Genomic DNA, 15,914 nt, shown 5'->3' with positions numbered 1-15,914 from the left:
TGCAATGGTCTCCACCTTTGTCTGAGAGGCAGGCAGTAATTGATTTGACCTGCTTTATGGGGACAGTCTCCCAGGCATGACTGAGTGCTAATTGCTACTAATGAGGTGGCATTTTTAACTGGCTGTGGTCTTGAGCTCCCTGTCCTCCTTCCTCCAAGCGGCATTCCTGCCACTGGGTTGCATGTAAACCTTCCAGCGAGCCCTCAGCCATAAGCTCCACTTCCCCAGCCGCTGAGGGTTGTGTTAAGAAGGGCAAATTCCGCTGCCTTTCAAAAGGGCGATGTGCCTGAATGAGCAGCGCGTAAAGATGCACTGGGCAATGCTGCTCTTGAGGAAATGAACTCTAAATGTTACAGGATCGCTGGAAATTACTTTCCTAATGACTTTTACTGATTCCACCCATTTTCCTGCATTCACCTCTCTCAGCCAGAGAAAAATCCACAAGCCCCAATCCATCAAGCATGTTTTCTTGCTAACAGTTATTTGGGAGGTTAAGTTTTACATCAGTGCCTTTGTGTCTCAAAATTGCCAAGTGATGTTGAAGCCGAATCCGGCCTCTGTACCCCGACACTGAATTAAGTCTCAGAGACAGAGTTTTAGGTGAAGTAGAAAAGAATAGCTTTATGGCTTTGCCAGGCAAAGGGGGCCACGGCGGGCTAATGCCTTCAAAACTGTGTGTCCAGACCTGGAGGGGGTAGGGAGGAGTTTTATAGTAATGGCTCAAAGAGGGCGTGATCAGCTCGTGGACATTCTTCTGATTGGCTGGTGGGGAGGTAAGTGGGCGTCAGCATCATCAACCTTCTGGTTCCAGCTGGTCTGGGGTCTACATGTTTGTGGGCAGCATGCAGTTAACTTCTCCCACCTGGCGGGGGTTTCAGTATCTGCTAAACAGCTCAAAGATATTATGTGTGTCCCTTGAGGGGAACCAGGACCCTGCCCCAAGGCTGCACTGTTGTTTCTTTTGACTGCTTCTCCCTTGTCTCCGCATCCCCTCCCTTCCCTAATTAACATCTGTTTGAACCTGCCCTTAGGAACTCAGGGAAGGTCATGGAGGCTAATTGAAGCCTATTTCCTGTAATCAAGAAATGGGGGACATGGAAGGGCTTTTGTGCCCAGAAGCCCCACAGGGTCCTGCTCGGTATCACTATTATTGCTACCACAGATTACCCCCTAGTATATTTGCCTTGTGTTAATTAGGCAGGGAAAAATCCCTGTTACAACGGGTTGGGAGCTGTCTTTAGTACCACTGGTGTTACAAATGGGGGAAAGAGTGTGGCAGGGTTTATGAAAGAAAAGAGAACTTTTTGAAACATCGAGGATTCCAAATCAACAGAAGAGCTCAAGAAAATAAACAACAGAGTGAATTCAAGAAAATAAAAGGAAAAACACAACAAAGATAGCAAAGGAATTCAGAAAATAGAAAATAAACAATAGAGTCAACAAAACAAAAACCTTGCTTTATGAAAGAAATTAATAATAAACAAGCCTCTGGCAAGACAGATATATGGATAAAGAGAGGATATGCCAATAAACACTATTATAACCACATAAACCAAAGATCATGGAGATTTATAAAAATCATAAAGAATTCAATGAATAAATTTCTACCAATAAATATAAAAATGTAGGTGCAATGGAAATATTCTAAAATGTTATAAATTACTGTAACAGACTAATAATGCTAATCAGTATCTGTGTTCTTCTTTTCTTACTGGGCACACACCTAACTCTGTTACCCAGGTGCTCTTGCAATTACACACGGACAGTGACTGATTTTTGGTCAACAGACTGGCCCAGAAAAATTTTCCAAACATTTATATATATATATATTTTTTTTCAGATACCAATAAGAAGAGAAAACTGTCAAACTCACTTTACATAGTATGTTATCTTTTGTTTCTGTGCTAATAACCATTTTAACAGGTGTGAGTTGATATCTAATTGTGGTTTTGATTTGCATTTCCCTGATGATTAGTGAAGTTGAGCATTTTTTTTTAATATACGTATTGGCCATTTTTGTGTCTTCTTTGGAGAAATGTCTATTCAGTTCCTTAGCTCATTTTTTAATTGAGTCAGTAGGTTTGTTTTTTGTTGTTGTTTGTTTGTTTTACTATTGAGTTATAGGAATCCCTAATATTTTGAGGATTAACCCCTTATCAAATATATGATTTGCAAATAAATATTTTCTCCCATTCTGTAGGTTGCCTTTTCACTCTGTTGATTATTTCCTTTGCTGTGCAGAAGTTTTTTAGTTTGATGTAGTCCTACTTGTTTGTTTTCATTTTTGTTGCCTGTGCTCTTGGTGTCATATCCATGAAATCATTTCCAAGACCAATGTCATGAAGCTTTTTCCCTACATTTTCTTCTAGGAGTTTTACCTTTCAGGTCTTATGTTTAAGTCTTTAATCTATTTTGAGTTGGTTCTTGTGTGTAGTGTAAGATAAAGGTCCAATTTCATTCTTCTGCATGTGGATATCCAGTTTTCCCAGCACCATTTGTTGAAGAGGATGTTGTTTTTTTATTGTGTGCTCTTGGCTCCCTCATCAAAGATCAGGTGACTGTTTGTTACATATCAATTCTTGACCAGCTCTCATTAACAGTTAATCTTGTAGAGGGCAAAAATGACCTTTGCTATTTCCTTTGTAATGCTTAATATACTTATCCCATTATTTGGTTGATCCTACCAGACTCTGACTCTTTGAGCATAGATTCTGAGGCTATTTCATCTTTTATTTACTACAGTATCTATCAATAGTTCATTGCCTATAAGTGCTGAATAAATATTTATTGAATGAAAAAAGACTGAATATAATTCAGCCAAAATTATAAATGCTTCAGATACTATTGCAATATGCAGTTCCTCTCCTTTACATACAAAGCTGACACTTTGAATTAAAAGCATTAAACATGGTTCAAGTTCTGGTTTTACTGCAAAAATCTCTTTGACTTGAAGCAGGTCACCTCTGAGTTCCATATTCCTCTAACTTTAATATGAAAGGTTTAAACTAAATGCTATAGAAGGTCTCTTCCAGCTCTGACATCTTCTGAATAATACCAGGATAGATTTATGCTAATTCATGTTCACACTCTCAGTCATTCCTTCTTGTGATTATCAAGATATACTTTGGGTAGAAAGGGTAGGGATCAAGGTATATTCTGTGACCAAGAATGAAAGAAAGCTATTTTAAGACCTGCGTGTTGACAATATATGGTAGTCGTTAAGGTTGTTCCCCAGTGGTCTGGCTCTCTCTTCTTCTACATGATAGTTTTGAACTTCACTACCCACCTGAAGCTAGGTGTGGCCACATGACAAACTTTGGCTAGCAAAATATGCACCACCATGACATGTGTTACTTTCAAGTGGGAGCTTTAAATTTTGTCATCTTTTCTATCCCTATGCCATGATGATATACAGTGTTCCAGATTGACATTGGTCCCAGGTTGAGGGTAAAGTGGAGCAAAATTCCCAGTCAATTCTTGAAAAACATGCAGCAAAAGAAAGAAACAAATCTTCGTTGTTTTCATGCCTCTGAATTTGGGGGATAATTTTTGCCACAGCAAAACCCAGCCCTACCTAGATTACACTCTGTGTTATTGCCATGCTCTGATTTAGCAGTTGTTAGTTTACTGCCAGAATACACTGGTTATCCTGATTAACTGTGGATATTTTGCAAATATTTTATCACTGTGAATGACATCAAGTTCCTTTAGAATAGGGATATCATCTGTCTAGATCACCATTGTATCTCCAGAGTCTGGAATGATTTTCCCCTCTGCTATAAATTAGAGAGAATGAACAGTTATCTCTGCAATAAAGTTATGCTTGATTTCTTACATTCCATTATGGTGTTTTTGAGTAGGGAAAAAAGGAATGGACATAAGGCATTGACCTGAAAATTGGATATAACCCTGAGTTCGCTCGCTGATCTTACAGGTGGAAAAAAAAGATTGAAGACAGCTGAGACATTCTGTCCAGTCATTATACTGGATTCAGCCCTTTGAATGCCAATATCATATCTCAGGCAGGATAGTTACTTTAAAAACACAAGATTTAAGTGTGCCCGTTGTTTTAATTATCTTTGGGTGTCCTGTTTACATTCACATAAATGATTGATTGTTTCATGCTAAATAGATAACAATGGAAATTGTTACCACATACATAGTCTCTTTGGGGAATGTGAAGGGGAAAGATAAATATTTGAGAGCCTGCTGTGAATAGGTACTTTCAAATATGCTATCTTTTATAAACATTTTAATTGATGTAAAATATGCATACAAAACAGTGCTTAACTCATGAGAGTACAGCTCAATGAATTTTCACAGACTGAACACACCAGATCAAGAAACAGAACATGACCAGTACCCTTGAGGTCCCCCCTCTGCCTTGTGCACATTTCCAATCCCTTATTCCGAAGGTAACCACTATCTTGATTTCTAACAGAATAGATTGACTTTGCCTGTTTTTGAAGTTTATGTGAATGGAACCAGAAAATATGTACTTCTCTCTGTCTGGCTTTTTTTCTTTCAGCATGATTCTTGTAATATCCACCCATATTATTGCATGTAGTTGTAGTTTGTTCATTTGCATTGCACATAGTGTTCCATGATGTGGAAATACCACAATGTATTTATCTATTCTAAATAGGCAAGCTAGTGGGTATTTGGGTAGTTTGCAGTTTGGGGCTATTGTAAATGGTGCTGCTATGAGAATTCCAGTGTATCTATTTTGAACTCATATGAATGTGTCTTTTAGGTATATATCTAGGAATGCTATTACTGGATCAAAAGGAATGCATGTACTTAATTTTAGAAAATGCTGACAGTTTTTCAAAGTGGTCATGTGATAGATTGCAAAAACGGCCACAATTTCTTCCCCTTCCTATATCCATATCTCTTTATGATGTGACTTTGCAGCTCCTCCCATCAAGAGGTGGAGTCTTTTCCCCCACCTTTGAATCTGGGCTGGCATCGTGACTTGCTCTCGCTAGCTCTCTAGGAATCCTCCTCAGCCTCCGTGTAGACAAGTTCAAACTAGCATGCTGAGTGACGAGAAGCATGTGGCCAGGTCAACTCTCTCATACCAACCGACAGGTGGCCAGACATGTGAGTGAAGCCATGCTAGACCAGCCTGGCCCAGCTAACCTGCCAGCTGATGGCAGATGCGTGAGTGAGCCCAGCCAGCAACAACCCAGCCTGGTCCAGATCGAAAGAACCACTCAACCTTAGACTTGTGAATAACAGTAGTGATTGCTTTTTTAAGCCACTGAGTTATATATCCATAGACAATGGTTGTATGTGCCATTATTTTGGCAACAGTGCCTTCAGGTAGGTAGTGTTAACTTCATTTTATTCACGAAGAAACTCAGGTTCAGAAAGGCTAGGTGACTTGCCCCAGAACACCCAGCTAGCAAGGGGTAGAGCCAGGAATCAAATCCTGCCTAATCCCAAAGCCCCCTTTCTTCTATATCATACCGTTTATAAAGTAAAAGATATAAAAATGAATGGAAAATTTAGAGCTCTTGACTTTTACATGATCTCAAAACCCCTTGAGTACAAGTTCAGTTATGCTGCTCAGTAACCAACATTGGGAGGTGCTGTCATTTGAGCCCCAACTCCCTCTTCTAGCCCAGAAGCTGGTTATCCGATGGTCCCTGTGGTATCACACTTTGGAATTTTATTTATAGATACTTATCCATGTTTTTCACTTCAATAGAATTTTTCACATGTGGGTTGACTTGATTTTATTGTACTTGATATTTACATATCTCTTGGCCTTTAAAATTAATCTTTTATCACATTTCTGAGTATAATGAAGTTGCTCTGAGGTGATGCCAGTATTGTGTATATATGAAAGAGGACGTGAAAAGAGTCAAGCTGAAAGGGTCAACCTGAGGCTCACCCAACGAGTTTTAAGCCTAGCGCAGGAAGAGGTCAAGAGTATACCCTTCTCGAAATCAAGTGATTTGTGGGTGTAAAATTTAGGCAAATTTTAAACGTTTGTGCAGAAAAAAATTGACAGAGGATTGGCAGGGGCACAGAGAGAGTGGTGGGCTCCTCCTCCCATTCTCAGCTATTTCTGTGCTAGTATTGTCCTCCTTCCCAATAGATACTAGAAATGTATGAGCCTCAGTTAAAGGGAGTCCTGAGTTAAAATTCTAGCAAAGGTTACTTAGCTTCTTTGAGGTGCAGTTTACTCATGTATAATGCATCCCTTGCTGAGTAGTAAGGATCTGGAAAGAGAGAGAGCGAGAGAGAGCGAGGGAGAGAGAGAGAGAGATAGATAATCACCTAGCAAGTGCCTGACAACAGATAAGACACTTAGGAATTATAACTCTTAATATTGTTACATTATTGTTCTTATTGATTTTCCCACTATGGCAATCGACATTCCACAGCATTTTTTTTCTCTCACAGCCCTAACAAAGTTAGTCTGGAGGAAACTCTAAAATGCGTCTGGCTGCCCATCTCAATAAGTCAGCATATATCTCTAGTCTGAGCCCTGCAAAAATGCAGGAAAAAAATGTAAGGCATGGTCTTTCTTTTCTAATAGGGAGGGTAAAACAATTACCCAGATGACTTATAAAAGGTAGAAGGTGCTGGGTGGCATAAAAGAAGGACAAATGATTCCACTGAGGTCCGAGAGGAAGGATGGGATCCAGATGGAAAGCTGAGGTCAGGAAAAAAATGATGTAATTGGTGAAAAGATTAATTCTAGGCAGAAATACTAGAGTGGGTTAAAGCTGGGAGTTGGGAAGGGGACAGGCATAATCAGGAAACAATGACCTTAACTAGTGTAGGGTAGAGATTGGAGTCATGGGACAAAGAGTTGGAATGTAAGACTGTGAAGCCAGGAGAAGATATCTGGGCTAGATTCAGGAGGCACTGACAGATTTTAGGTAGACACTTGAGGAAGGTAAAGGTGACAAAATGAGCAGATCAGAGGAATGAGAAGCAAAGAGGCCAGAGGGGAAATTGCAGTGTCCAATCATAAGACACATGAGCCTTGTTAGTGGAGTTAGTGGGCGGTGGTTGTATAGAAAGAGGGCATTCTGCTAAGTGACATAAGTCACACAGAGAAAGACAAATACCGTATGATAAGACACCTGTGGAATCTAAAAAAGCCAAACTCATAGAAACGGAGAGTAGAACTGTAACAAGAGGATGCCAGTGCCGAGCCCAAGTTTGGCTACTCGCTGCTCAAAAGGTCAATACTCGAGAGACAAGTGCTGGTGAAAAAGGAAAAGTTGCTTTATTCAGGAGGCCAGCAACCTGGGAAGATGGTGGACTGAAGTCCTCAGACGGTCTCCAAGTTGCCAGTTAGGAGACAGAGGTTTTCAAGGCAGTGCGATGGAGGAGACCGCAGGGTGTATGATCAGCTTGTGCTCAGTTCTCGTGCTTTGGCTGGCATCAAAGTGAAGTTTTGAGCATCACCAGTCTCCTGGTTTCAACCAGTCCAGGGTGTACATGCTTGCAGTCAGCAGTTTTCATCTGATGCGGGTCTGCTTCCTGTAAAAACAGCTTAGACATGTGTGTCAGGCCTTTAGCTGTATCTTTCAGGGAACCGGGAGCTCAGTGATTCTGCTGGGTAGCTGGTTTATAGTCTAAATTGTTACTAGTTTCCCCACCCAACATTATAATATTCTTTGTTTCTACATCTTCACATTTCCCAATCATTAACTCTTGAGACAGTCTTTTGAGACTCAGGGAGGCCTGGGAGACTAAAGCAAAAGCCTTTTACTTCAAAGGACAGGGACACAGGGGCTTGTGTGCAGTTCCAATGCCGCCTTTTCTCTGATACCCCTCAGTCTTCAGGGGAACAGGTGTTGCATGAGAAAGGGAATAACGTTTTGGGTAGAGAGGTTAATCACCACCTTGGCAGAGGAGCTCAGTTTGAGGGGGACACGGTTACAGAACAGTGGCTACCAGAGGTGGAGGAAACGGGGAGATGCTAGTCACAGGGCACAAAGTACCAGTTAGAAGATGAATGAGTTCTGGGGATGTAATGCACAGCATGATTATTACAGTTGATAATACTGTATCATGTACTTGAAACGTGCCAAGAGAGTAGCTCTTAAATGTTCTCACCGCTAAACAAATTATGTGATGCGACGGAGGTGTTAGCTCATGCTATGGTGGTCATCATCTTGCAATACACGAGTGTATCAAATCAACACATTGTACACCCTAAACTAACACAATGTTACATGTCAATGATATCTCGATAAATCTGGAAAAAAAATTCTAAATGACAGAAAAAAAGGAAAAGTTCCTTCGAAAGGGTGAGGCATATTAGGAAGGCCTTTCAGTGGTAGAATTGACTAGACTAAGCCAATGAGGTGAAGGCAAAAAGTCAACTATGACTCAGAAGTTTCAAGTCTGGATGAGTAGGTGAACAGAGGGGCACTCACAGAAGCCAGAGAGTCGGACGAGTTCAGCTTCTTCAGGGGGAGTATGATGAGGCTGTTGTGACCAAATTGGGGGTTAGGGCCACATCCTCATAGAGATGCTCTTACAGGCAGTTGAGGATTCAGAACTTGGATCAGGAAAAAGTTGTATGCTAGAGAGAAGAGTTGGGTGTGATCCAGAAATGAAGCTCAAATGATCTTACATCATGGAAATTAAAAATTCTGAGTCATCTAGGGATGTGGGAAAAGAGGAAGTGAAGTTTTAATAGGCTTGTAGCAATTTACAGCACTAAAATTAAAATGGCATATATATCTGTGAGTTGTCTAGGAAAAACACATTGGTGATGGGCAATGAGAAAAATTATTCTGGGACTCTGTCCAGGAGAACAAGGCCTTCTTGCTTGTTGCTTCAATCTCTAAACCTCCTTCCTAATTTTGGGGTAGCTCCCAGTTCTTACCTAGTTCCTCTCTCCAGACCTGGCTTCAAAGCCTGGCTCAGTTTCCCAAATTTTCCCCTTCACAGAGTTGCAAAAAGCAGCTCACATTCTCCTTTTTTTTTTTTTTGTCATCTAAGTGTTCCTATTGCAGACACAGAAATAGATAAGAAATACCAAATGGTGAGTAAGGTGTAGATTTAACATGAAATGTTTAAAATGCCGGTATTCATTATCCCTAGTCTTTATGCAAATATCAGGCAATAAAGTGCTGGGGCCAGCGTGTACTGGCTCATGAGAGCCAATTGTTAGATATTCAGAAATTTCGCAAGCCAGTGGTTAAATATAGCTATTATTAAAAATTATACAAACTTACAATGAAATAAATTATCAAAAGCTGATACTACTCAAACTCATCACTTCTTAATTGCTTTACTATTACTTATGAGCTTGAAGTTATTTGTGTTTATTATATCTGTAGGCTGGAAATATCATATAATGGTGTACTACCGTGCATCACTTCCCAATTCTGTGTACAATGATATCATATTGGTAGCTTGAAATAGGCCATCATGGGAGAATTTACAAATCAGAGCTTTTTCATTTTCCATTGGAGACCCAGTTGTTAAACATCTACCGGTTCACCAGTGCTGTTAGACATCTGTAACGTCATGGCAAAAGCAAAATATCATGGGTTGAGGCACTAGATTGGAGTCCAAGTTCCATTCCTGCTGAAAGAGCAACCAATCTTGAACAAGTCACTAAATGTCTCTTGAGTTCCTATGCAAGAGTGTATTGGGGCTTCCCTGGTGGCACAGTGGTTAAGAATCTGCCTGCCAATGCAGGGGACACAGATTTAAGTCCTGGTCCAGGAAGATCCCACATGCCATGGAGCAAATAAGCCTGTGAGCCACAACTACTGAGCCTGCGCTCTAGAGCCCACGAGCTACAGCTACTGAGCCCACGTGCTACAACTACTGAGCTCGTGTGCCACAACTACTGAAGCCCACGCACCTAGAGCCCCTGCTCCACAACAAGAGAAGCCACCGCAATGAGAAGCCCGTGCACCAAACGAAGAGTAGCCCCTGCTGGCCGCAACTAAGGAAAGCCCGCATACAGCAACAAAGACCCAACGCAGCCAAAAATAAATAAATTAATTTAAAAAAAAAGATTTAAAGAAATAAATAAAAATAAAAAGAGTATATGAATATCCTTCCCCGACCAGGGATCAAACCCGGGTCCACAGCAGTGAAAGCACCAAGTCTTAACCACTGGACCGCCAGGGAATTCCCAGATAGATTTATTTTGATACCTCTTGTTATTAGAGTTATGAGTTAAAATAAACCTCTAGGATGGAATTTTTATTTCAAAAATCAAAAACCAAAACCAAATATGTATTGAAAGGGTGCAGAAAATGATTTGCATCCTACATGATGACATTTTGTCAAATCACCTGTAAAATGTACTTTGATGGGTTTCAGAGCCCATGTTTTCAGCCTGAAAAATACATTCGTGATTTGTGTCAGCTTGTATGATTGGATGGTTGGCCTAGTTAATTCTACCACCTGTTTCAGTCATCAGTTCTTATTAGCTCTCATTTGATGAGGAAAACAATCTCTGGAATTCTATCTTCCTTCCCAAATACCAAAGGATGTTTCGTTTTTATTTAGATATCAGCATATCTTTCTATTTCTCAAAGACTGTTGTTATAAATTCAGATTCTCCATTGTTTGCTCACGTAATCCATTACCATTTGTGTAACAAAAATAACTTATCAAAAACAAGACAAACATGAACGTTGAATGTGTCCTACAACTTCAGAGCATTCAATTAACATTTAAGAATGCATACCTTGAAGGTAGCATATTGCTAATTTCAGATTCCTAAAATTTTTTATGCTACTACATAGAATGTCCAATTCCGTACTATAGGATAGAAACTAAATAAGTGGGTAAAAGCTGAAGCAAGTGATATGACTGAGTCAATTTCAATGCCACAACAAATTGAAAGCTAAAGGTCAATTTATTGCATGCTATGTTAGAGAATAATTCCAGATGACAAATGTGCCAGGCTCCCGAGATGAGTTGTAACCGCCCAAAGCAAAGGGAAGGGGTCCTAAAAACAACTATATCTACATGAGGTGCCAGGGAGAGTTTCAAAGTACACATAAACAGAAATGAATGCAGAGATTGAAAATGCATTGCATTAGCTAGAATATAGATAACCACAGCTGTGGAATGTATCTTAGAGTCATGATACCTAGACAATGGGCTGTGATTAAAACTGGAAACGTAACATTAATTTTAGCATGCACTTCAACCAGATTATCTAGGATACTGGCCACCTCCTTGGATTCTTCTTTGGGAGCTCAACATGCATATAAGTGCATGACTTTATGTGTGAATATATGGAAAATCTTTAAAATAGTCTTTCTTTCAGGCTCTCCATGGGGCATCTATTGCATTCCTATTTTCAAAAGCGTGCCTTGTATACGTGAAGCATAGGAGATAATGCAGTGAAAGAGAATCAAGTCTCTCCCACAAGGAGTTGCGTTTACTCTGGGAAAAAAGATACTCAAACTAGTAATTATTATGTAAAGTAAAAATAGAGGTACGCTAAAAGTCCTACAAGAATATCTATCTACCTTTAAGTTCTAATTGAAGAGAGTGCATTTTTTACCAACATTAGAAAGATTTTTTTAAAAAAATATCTCTAAACCAAGGTCGGAAATTCAAATTGCCTTCTTGAACTGTTTCTGAGACTTTCAAAACGAAAAATGTGATGAATCACAGGGGTGCAAGGAAGTAAGGAGAAAGGCATCTGGGTAGACAGATGGGACCTGAGGGGGGAAAGACCAGGCCGCGAGGGTCTTTGGAGCCAACCCTTCTCCCTACCGTGCCCTCATTTCCCTCTTCAAGCAGCAGATCAACTGTTTTTGGGCTTTGTTCCAACAAAAGCAAAGTTAGTAAGTTTTTGACAGAGCCATGCATGTTCATCAACAGAGGTCAGCAGCGTCCAAGTCAATTTAGAGCTTCTAGTTTGCTGAGTCAGGATTTAATCAATCAGCAAATACAGATTTACTTCACATAGTGACTGTCAGTTAATAGTTGGCTTCCTAAGAGTTCTTAGAAAGTTATTCCCCTTTTGAGATGATTCTTTTTGGGTTTTCACCTGAAAAAGCACTAAGTAAATACACTAAAGAAATAATGTATCTGCATTACCATTTCAGAAAAAGATGCATTCCTCAATTTACTCGAACCAATAGTTTCCTAGTCAGAGAAAATCGTATGGAACATGTTCGAATTGTGTGACTTACTGTAATAAACCCAAATGCTTTCCTTTGGGTTCATATATCCAGTAACAGAAATTGTATTTAGATCTTCAAGCTGATGGGTGCATAAGGTATCTTCACGTGTTTCAAAGTCCTCTCATTCATCAGCCTTTATTTTGACCTGTAAGGGGTTTTCTGTGCTCTAATATTTTTAAGACAAGTTTGAGTGCAAAATAACCATAATCTCCCAAAAGACTGAAAAATTAGTGGATAAAACTGGGCAGAAAGACAAATGCACCTTATAAAGAATGACTCCTTACAAAGAATGACTCCTTATAAAGAATGATTCCTTAATACTCCTTCATTGCCACCTCCACCCACTCTCAAGAAACCTCTTCTGCTTTTGTCAAGTATAATAAGCTTTTATTATATTTCATGTCAAACAATATTCATTTACTTTCACGTTGTTGTTTATTACAATACTTACAAGAGCTTACTTTCATCGTTCAGTTGAGGTATTTTCTACCTGTAAAAAATTAATTAGGGGTCTCAGGTTGGAATGGAATGCAGCGGCATCTTTTCCATTAATATTAATGGAAATATTTTATCATTTAAAGTCTTCTCACTTTGCAGTCAGGTTTTCAGGCGCAATTTAAAGTCTGAAAGTGTGAGGGGAAAGTGTGTTTAGTGAGGGACTACTATGCTTCAGAAATTGTGCTAAGCACTGGGGAAAAGCTTGTAGAAGAGACCAGTGTGGGCCTTGCCCTCTTGGTGTTTACAGTTCAGCTGGGAAGATGGTCGAAATCATTTTTGATTTTCCAGAGATATGGCTCTACCTGCCTGGGGTTGCTGGGGAGAATCCTTTCACAATGTATACGTTTGTCAAATCATCACATTGTACACTTTACATATCTTACAATTTTATATGTCTATCATACCTCAATAGTTAGATAGATAGGTTGATAGATAGATAGATAAATGGCTTCTGGTTTCTATGCTGGAAGCTACTGCCTTCAGTGGGGTCAGGTATATTTCCCCAATGTCAGGCATCATTGGGCCTCCTCTCTCATAAGCCATAAATAAAAGGAGACCTAGGCTGGGCCTTTAAGGAAACTTGCAGCCCCACAAATATCACACCAGAAATCCTTCCATTATCCTCCTAGACACCCAAATTCGGACTGAACACAGATAATAGGACATGACAGGGTATAACCATGGGAGTAGAGAATTTGGAGCCAAAACTTCTGATTAAATTCTGCCTTCACCATTTACCAGCTAAGAACTTTGGACGTGCCCCTGTACATTTCTGAACTCTGGCTTTCTTAGCTATTAAATGGAGACAGTAATTTCCACCACATGGATTTGTCACGAAGTTCAAGTAAAATGCATATGAAAGGATTTTGTAGGCAAACCATGACTTTAGTAGCCCTTGCTAATTATCCTTAGCAGTCATTCATTCATTCACTTGCTCATTCATTTATCTACCAGCAATCATTTCTTGAGAACCTAACACTTACTCTGACTACAACAAATAATCAATAGTTTCTGTCCTTTAGGATCAGCTACTTGCCTATTCCCTAAGAGTCCATGATTAGCCAAGGGTCCTACTCCAGAATTCAAAGCCACGAACTTGCCTTTGTTCATGCCAGTTCTTCACCAAGGCAAACATATGCCAGACCTCTACCTTCAAGGGACTTCAATATTATAAAAAGATATCATTCCCCAAAGCTGAGTTTTAAAAACTCTCAAAATACAGGAAAATTCAAGTCATTTTTTTCTACACATCTTTCTTTCCAGTATATTACTCACACATGCCCAACAGAAGCTAAATTTATCTACTTCTCCCAGCTAAGCCATCTGTTGCATGTAAACATCAGTGATGCATGCATCTAGTTAATTAGGGCTCTCAAAAAAATCTGACAACCATGGGACATTAAGTGTTAGGTGTTGATGCTGATATTACAGTGGTAAGTGAAAAGATCTTTGTGTCACAATGGATCTGTAATAGGTTTACCAAGAAAAACAGAAAATTGGGAAGTAGAAGGAAAATATAGGTCTCGTGAAAGGAGGCATGCACATCAATACAGAAGGGCAAGGAATGAAACTTTTTAAAAGTGTCATTCATGTGATAGAAGAAAATTATTCTAAAGTCATTCAAAGGAAAATATGGGAAGCAAAATAGAATTTTTCAAAGTCCAAATTCACATATACAGTCTTGCCTTCATGAGCCCCTCAGGCCAACTATATACCCACAATGAACTATGTGCGTGGGTAAATCTCCAATGAGGAACAATTCCATCAAATATGTTTTTATGGTACTCATCTTCTCAACAAACATTCATTTAATGTAAATTATTTATTGGCCTAAATTACTTTTCCAATAGAAATAAGTGGCGAATTAGAGTAGTGGTGAAATCAGTGTCATCTCTAAAGGATATCACCAACTTGCCTATTAATTTTAGTGAATTTTCTCTTTTTCTCTTCCTTATAAGACCAAATGAGAACTCTTCTCTATGCTGCATTAGAAAGAGACTCAAAGTGGAGAATATCAAATCAATCTGCATAGACTATCACCCACACTTGAACAAGTAATGATAAAATGAACGTAACATTGATTTATCCTAATTCTTAGAAAAGACAAAATGGCCGCTGGTGTCAAATGAGAGGTAGAAAACATTATACCACACTACGTCCGTTAAATGCTAGAGCCCAACCAAAGTCATGTCCTCAGTATCTTAATATTGAAAGCAATCAACCATGCTCTTTATTCTTACCAAAGTTTAGTCTGAGGAGTTTGGATAATTATAATGTATTCTCCACTGTCGATGTGGCTGTATACGACATGAAGATTGCAGACTTGTAAAAATTAATGAGGTCATTTGTTTTTATGTATCCTGACAGAGAGAAACCTACAGAGTCAATATACAGTAAATTAAAAATCTTATATATTTTGTCTCCTGCTTTACAAGCAGCATTCCCACTCCCTAAAGAAAAATCTTGTCTCCATAAGGAATTCATCCATATTCCAATCTCTGCTCTTGACTGAAGGCACATTTGTCATTCTATATCATGAATAACCCCTGAAGTAAAGGGGTTAGTCCATCCTCAGTCCATCTTCAGCTCTTCTAGGATGCAGGAAAGCTTTCAAATGTTTGTAAAGTGTATCTTCACTGCGAATATTAAAAATCCACGTATACATTTTGTTAGCTTAGTTTTATTCTAAGTGGTCATGGGAAATTCTAAATGCATATTTGAAATTCATTATAAATGTTTTCAAGCAAAAAAATAATAATAACAATACTCCTGTATTTCTGTTCATCTAGGATACCATGAATTGTAAAAATTACCATTGGGTCAATAACAGCTTTTTTTTGAGAAAAATAGTGTAACACATTAATTGTATATAATTATTTCAAAACCATCAAAATATTAGGGGTTCATGTGCCTTTGTATTGAGGTAATGTCCCAATTCATCTGTTTTATAAATGTGAATTGTAAGGTTTTGCGTTTGCTGAAAGAAGAGAACACCTACCGATGTTTGAAAATATGAAGGATGAGGGTACCATACAAAAATTATGAAAACATGCATTTCATTGATCCAGGTGTCCATATACACTATAATGGGCCAAATGATGATCAGAGAGATATTCTTTAAGAATTATATATTTTAATATATATTTTATAATTATATATATACATATATATTTGTTTTTCCTTAGTTTTCACAACAATCTGTGCAATCTATGTTCGAGAATTGAGAATGGGTAGAGAAGTCGCTGTAAACTTAACCAAGAACAGTGTATG

The sequence above is a fragment of the Balaenoptera borealis genome (assembly GCF_965194805.1).
Source record: "Balaenoptera borealis genome assembly, chromosome: X".
Classification (NCBI taxonomy): domain Eukaryota; kingdom Metazoa; phylum Chordata; class Mammalia; order Artiodactyla; family Balaenopteridae; genus Balaenoptera; species Balaenoptera borealis.
The sequence above is the reverse complement of the archived record's forward strand: the minus strand, read 5'-3'. Positions refer to the sequence as shown.